The sequence below is a fragment of the Triticum aestivum genome, chromosome 2D (genome assembly GCF_018294505.1).
Source record: "Triticum aestivum cultivar Chinese Spring chromosome 2D, IWGSC CS RefSeq v2.1, whole genome shotgun sequence".
NCBI lineage: Eukaryota > Viridiplantae > Streptophyta > Magnoliopsida > Poales > Poaceae > Triticum > Triticum aestivum.
In genome coordinates, this window is record NC_057799.1 from 560,125,046 (window position 1) to 560,131,349 (window position 6,304).

At 42.6% G+C, this 6,304-nt stretch overlaps 1 non-coding gene across 1 annotated transcript; it reads right to left on the minus strand.

Moving 5' to 3' along the window:
- Positions 1–408: 408 nt before the first annotated feature.
- Positions 409–495, minus strand: TRNAM-CAU (transfer RNA methionine (anticodon CAU)). Its single transcript is given in 2 exon segments — positions 409–444; positions 458–495. It is a non-coding gene; the product is annotated as a tRNA-Met (tRNA).
- Positions 496–6,304: the final 5,809 nt, after the last annotated feature.

The following is a 6,304-nucleotide window of genomic DNA, read 5'->3' on the forward strand; positions in this document are numbered from 1 at the left end:
TAGGCACCGGAGGGCGAACGAAGGCGCGGCGCTCATGGTGTGGGCGGCTGTTTGTTGGGTGGTCGCCGTCCGTCGGAGGCCATGCATGTGACCCACAGGGGCTTGATGAGGCTGGGTCAGCCGTGGATTGGATTGACCCCGGCGACCGGAGGTGGTGCCGCGGTGCACGACGGCGACGGGTTATAAAAACCTGGGTGTCTGCGTATGTCTGTCCGTGTGGAATGTTTTGGAGGTTGAGCTGAAAATTAATCGGTGCGGGTGCGGCTCTGACGTGCATGTGCAAAACGTCCGGGACCATGTGGTGTGTTTCGGATCTCTGCAGCTGGGCGGTAGATTAACGAGAGAGCACGCCCGCTGAGCTGAACCGAACATGAGATCTGAGAAAAGTGGGATGCGATATAAAAAAAATGGGGTGAGAGAGGCTCGAACTCTCGACCTCAGGATCACTCGCTTTAGCTATGAGACCTACGCGCTAGCCAACTGCGCCACCACCCCGTTGTTCTTAGAATCCAAAACTAAACGTATTTAACTTGTTGGGACAGAGGAATAGAACTTCTCGCGCGTGGGATAGCCGCGACCTGACCTCCAAGACGTGGTACCCGTGACAAATGCAGCTTCGTACACCGTTCCGTCAGAATCTACTTTTCGAAAAAGAAGGATATATCTGCTTTGACGTGGCCAAAACGGGTGAGTGAACGAACGGAACCTCAAAAGGGGGGAGAAATTCGACAACAATCTCCACAACGAATGCACTGGATCAAAATGATGCCGACCTTTTTATTCCCCAGCGCCTGTTTGCTAGCACAACCCTTTTTTTTTTTGCGAATATTGTTAGCACAACATTGGATGGCCTTATTGTGCGAGGGCTGAATGTTCCCTTCACGTTTTTTCTTTTCTTTTAGCGGATAACAATGTCCCCTTCAGGTGGTGGTTGTTGGAACCACGCGCGGGAGCTATATCTCGCATTAGGCCAGATAGAAGGATCTCTCGCGCCGAGCACTATAGAGATAGGCTGACCCTTTAGCACTCACGCGTGAGGAAAGAAAAAAAGTAGAGAAAAGGGATCGCGCGGAGATTTGATCCTAAGACCTTCTCATGCCAACGTAGCGGGGCTTGCTAATACCCCATCATTGAGTTCATGTTATACTACTTGGCGCGAACCACTTGAAAAGAGGGATTTCTTCCTTTTTCTTCCGTTTCATTCGGTATTCTCCGGGTTTTTCTCTTCTTCTGTTTTTTTTCATTATTTCATTCTTTTTGCGTTTGTTTCTTCGGTTTTATTTTTATTTTCTTTTTGCATTGGTTTATTTTGTTTCTTTATATATATATTTTTGGGTTTTCTTTGCTTCTTTTGGTTTTCATTATATATTTTTGTATTTTTCAAACACATGTTTAACATTTTTACAATAAATTTAGGACGACGATAACTACCACACGTGTGGGCGTTGAGGGGGTCTTGCCGCACATCCCGTGTGGTATCTACACGAGACAGCCCACACACCTACGTGTGGGCAAAACGGATAACCACCGCACGTCCGGTGTCCCACCTTGCGGCCAGCACGTCCGGCGTCCCACCTCCCGGCCCGCACGCTCCTCCATCCCCACAAAACTGGTGCGGGTCCCCCCGCGAGAGAGTCGCCACCCGCCCCACCCTAAACCTCGCCTAACCCGTCTTCGATCTCCCACCTCCAGATCGGCTCCTTCCCCTACCGCCCTCCTCGTGTTTCCAAAATTGTCATGGGAAATCCTAGCGCCGCCTAGCCAAAAAACATGGGTGATACTAGTAAACATGGCAAACTGTGCCAGGAGTAAATGCGAGTGCCTCACAATCAGGACAACAACATCGGACGAAAGAGAATGCAGATCAAGGTAAGGTATGAAGAAAGAACATCATATTATGAAACAGGGAAACTTACTAAAAATGACATTTGCAGCAACTGCGTGTAGCGCATGGCAACAACTAACAATGGGAAACCTGCCATCAACGTATTATGCAGGTGAGAATAAAAAATGAGAAAGTAAATGGTTAATGAATGCATTTTCCATCCCAAGGCAACAACAACTGCCACATGAATGGTCAAGGGGACAAAAATAACTTGTGTATTCAGAATGAATTGCCATGTGCTGATGGTCTAGCAGTTGCCAAGCAATGGCAAATTCAGTTGCCATGATGTGGTACCTACATTTGCCATGTTGTGGTAACTACATTTGCCATCATGTTTCACTACTCTTGCCATCATGTGGCAACTGCAGTTTCCATCATTGATCATGTTTCAGTTGCCATCAATGGTTATAAGAAGTTGCCATGTATGCATAATTACAGTTGCCATGTTGTGATAACTGCAGTTGCCATCATATTTGTAGGGATACTGCCATTATGTGGCAACTGTAGTTTCCATTACTGATAAAAATGTGTAGTTGCCATAACTGCTTACTTGCAGTTGCCATGCAAGCATAACTACATTTGCCATGATGAAATAACAGCTACAATTGCCATGCATGCAGGAGGTTCAACTTTAGACACAAACAACGAAAAACCAACCTCCTTCGCATGTTTATTGGCACCAGCCACAATGTTCCGTGGGGTTGGGTCCACAAAGTCATCGTCATCGTCATCGTCGTCCTGACGGATGCGAACCATTATGCTGTAACAGACAACAAATACACATTAGTGGATACTCATAAAACATGGTACATTTGCCGTGAGCACCAGCAAAAAGTCTGGCAATTGATAATTTTCATCATCGCAGTGAAAATTGCCATGGTTCAAAAGATGACAAACAAGGCTTAAGTATGAACATTTGCAAAAATGAACTACATAGTTGCCATAAGTTACAAAAACAGAATGGCAACCACAAAGGGTGGGTATATGTTATTATTTGCCATGTACTGACAAACCCCATGGCATCTAATGTACTGTAATCAGATATTGAGTGGCCATCTGTTAGGGAAACAGAATGACAACAAAGTAAATAAACACGCTCGAATATCATGTTGTTGTATGCCGACAAACACCATGGCAACTAATTTAACTTGGGACAAAAATTGACTTGCCACCAGTACACACACAGACAAACATGCAGTTGCCATTCTGGTAGGTAAACAGAACGACAAAAGTATAGTGATGGCAATGTTTAGATACCAGTTGCCATGTGTCGGCAAACACCGCATCAACTAGTTTAAAATGAAAATGAACTACATAGTTGTCATATGTTACAAAAAAAACAGAATGGCAACCACAAAAGGTGGGTATCTTTTATTATTTGCCATGTCCTGACAAACACCATGGCAGTTAATGTACTGAAATCACCTATTGAGTTGCCATCTGTTAGGAAAACAGAATTGCAACAAAGTAAACAAACACGCTAGAAAGAACAGAAACGTCATGAACATACAATGCCTGATGGCAAACAACACAATTGGGGTTCAGCCTACAAAAGACATGGCAAAAAAATCTTGGTGTAAAAGAGGGAGTTGCCACCTGCTAACTAAAATACAGTAGACAATTGCCATGTAGCACTACAAAAGCAAGACAAATAATATACTAGGTAACAAAGGGAGTTGCCACCTGCAAACTAAAATAAGTAGGCAAATTGCCATGTAACGCTTGAAATGCATGGCAAATAATATCTTAGGGTAAAGTGGGAGTTGCCATATGCTCCTAAGCACAATAGGCAGCTAAGCACTAAATAAAGACATGGCAAATAATATCTTGGGGTAAAGAGATAGTTGCCATCTGCTTAAAATCACAGTAGGCAATTGCCCCTGTATCACTGCAGAAACATGGCGAAAAATGACAGTTTGGGTTAAAGAGATAGTTGCCATCTACTAACTAAACAGTGTGGCAAATTGTAGCTAAGCCAGTAGATTCAAGTTGACCTATTTGCACATAACAACATGGCAACTAAGTGAGTTTCATGAAACAACCAACTGCCATTATCCTACAGACGAAATGCACATTCCACATGGCAATGCAAATCTAGGGTTCTTGCCAAAATCTCAGGCCTGGATTTCAATCATAACACCACCCCTAAAAACAGCGAACCACTGCCTACGAGGCCATCAGATGAAGAAAACAGGGAATGAATTGGCGCGGAACGGGCGAGCCTCGCCGGCGTGACTTCCCACCGCCGCGACAACGGAACTTGCTAATGCTGGCCTAATGGCACACCGGCGACTCCTCGCCGATGGGGAGCACTCGGGCGCTCCGTAATCCACTCGAATCTCAATGGATTCGAAGCAGAAGAAACGGGGGAGGGGAGGCAGATTGAGACCAACCGAAGCACCGTTACCTCTGCGCGGTGAAGGCTCCGGCGACGACGCTCCGGTTGCTTGAGCTCCAGCAACGGCTACGAGTCCCCGCGACACTTCCGTCGCCGCCTCTCCTCTGCTACGCCATGGAATCATCTCTGCTCCGTCCAGGACCCGCCGTTGCTCTCAAATGGGGGAGTTGAGTGGGGGAATGGGAAGAGGATTCGGGCGGGGTGGGAAAAACTGCGGGGAAGAGGAGACGGGGGAGAGGAGGAAGAGGAGTTGTACGGGGCGTGCGGGCGCGGTGGTAGTTCTGCCGCACACCGGGGTAGCAACCGCAAGCTCTGTGTGTGCAAAAGGGCGTCCGGGCGAACCGTGAAATGCCCACACACCAGACGATGCCTACGTGGCTCACAAAATCACCAGACGTTGTCAAGATTCGTGCAGAACTGAATGAACGTAGACCGACGCGTGTGGGCGAGTTGCAAATCTGCCACACGTGTGGGCGTTAGTGTTTCCGTAAATTTAATACTTTTAACACATGGGCAATATTTGTACTATACGCATTTTAAACATTTTCAAATGCTTGATTAACATTTTTCAAATACAAGATTAATATTTTTAATATTTTTTTAGCATAATATGGTAGGGAAGGCCCCTACATTTTCTATTAATATGTGAATGTACAAGATGGTGTTCATGGGTGAAACTGAAAAGACATGTTTATATAAAGTCTAGCCACTCTTGCATTCCATCCTTGAGCCCAGGTTTGGCTTTCAACGTCACTATTTGGAAATAGCTTTTGAATGCAAACAAACATTGGTTCATATTTAACTGCTTGTTATCAAGTATGATTCCATTTCTATGGTTCCATATGCTCCAGCATCCTGTGATAACAACTTCCTTAAAATGGTTGCAATTTTGTCCGTGTTTCGCATCCATCAGTAGACCTATGATGTCATAGTCAGTGTTCCATGTGATTCCCAAAGCCATCCAAAAGTTTTGACTGGCATCGCAACTAAAGAATAGATGTTTTAATTTCTCACCTATGATGTGATTGTCAGTTTTCACCACATAGTACACAGCTGTAGTTTGGTAGATGGAAGTTCTTTCAACATTTTTTCTATACACACTTTTAAACTTTTCAAAGGCTTGATTAACATTTTCCAAATAAAAGAGTAACATTTTTAAATACATGGTCAATATTTTTTCTATGCACATTTAACTTTTCTCAAAAGCTCGGTTAACATTTTTTAAATGCAATATTAACATTTCCTGAACACATGATCAACATTTTTACTTAACACATTTAAGATTTTTAAATGCTGGATTAACATTTTTCAAACACCTGTTCAACTTTTTAAAAAATGTTTGACTAACATTTTTATATACATGATCAAAATTTTCTATCATTTTTTAATACATGGTCAACATTTTTTCCATACACATTTAACATTTTTCAAATGCTTAGTTCACATTTTTCAAATGCTTGATTAACACTTTTCAAATCCTTGTTCAACATTTTTTCAAATGCTTGATTAATATTTATACATGATCAATCTTTTAATCATTTTCTGAATACATAGTCAACTTTTTTTAATACACATTTAACATTTTCTAAATCTTTGATTAACATTTTTCAAACACTTGTTCAATATTTTTTCAAATGCCTGATTAAAGTTTGGTAAATACATGATCAAATATTTCGTACACATTTTATTTTCTTGTATACATTTTTCGCATACGTGGTAATTTTTTTCTCTATATTCAATATTTTTTCAAAGGCTTGGTCAACATTTTTCAAATGTTTTATTTAGAATGACTTTTGTAATTTATTTATATAATATTTGGAAGTATGAACGAAAGTAAAAAATGAAATCAGAAAAATAAAAAATAAATGTAAAAAAACAAAACAAAAAACGTGGTGTGCGTTTCTGCGAGCCTGGGTTAGCCCTACTCCCGCCACCCCTCACCGAGGGTTCTCTCTGTCTCGCGTGAAGCTAGACATAGGGGCGCCTAGAACTACTCTTATTTGGCGCGTTCAGCAAATGTT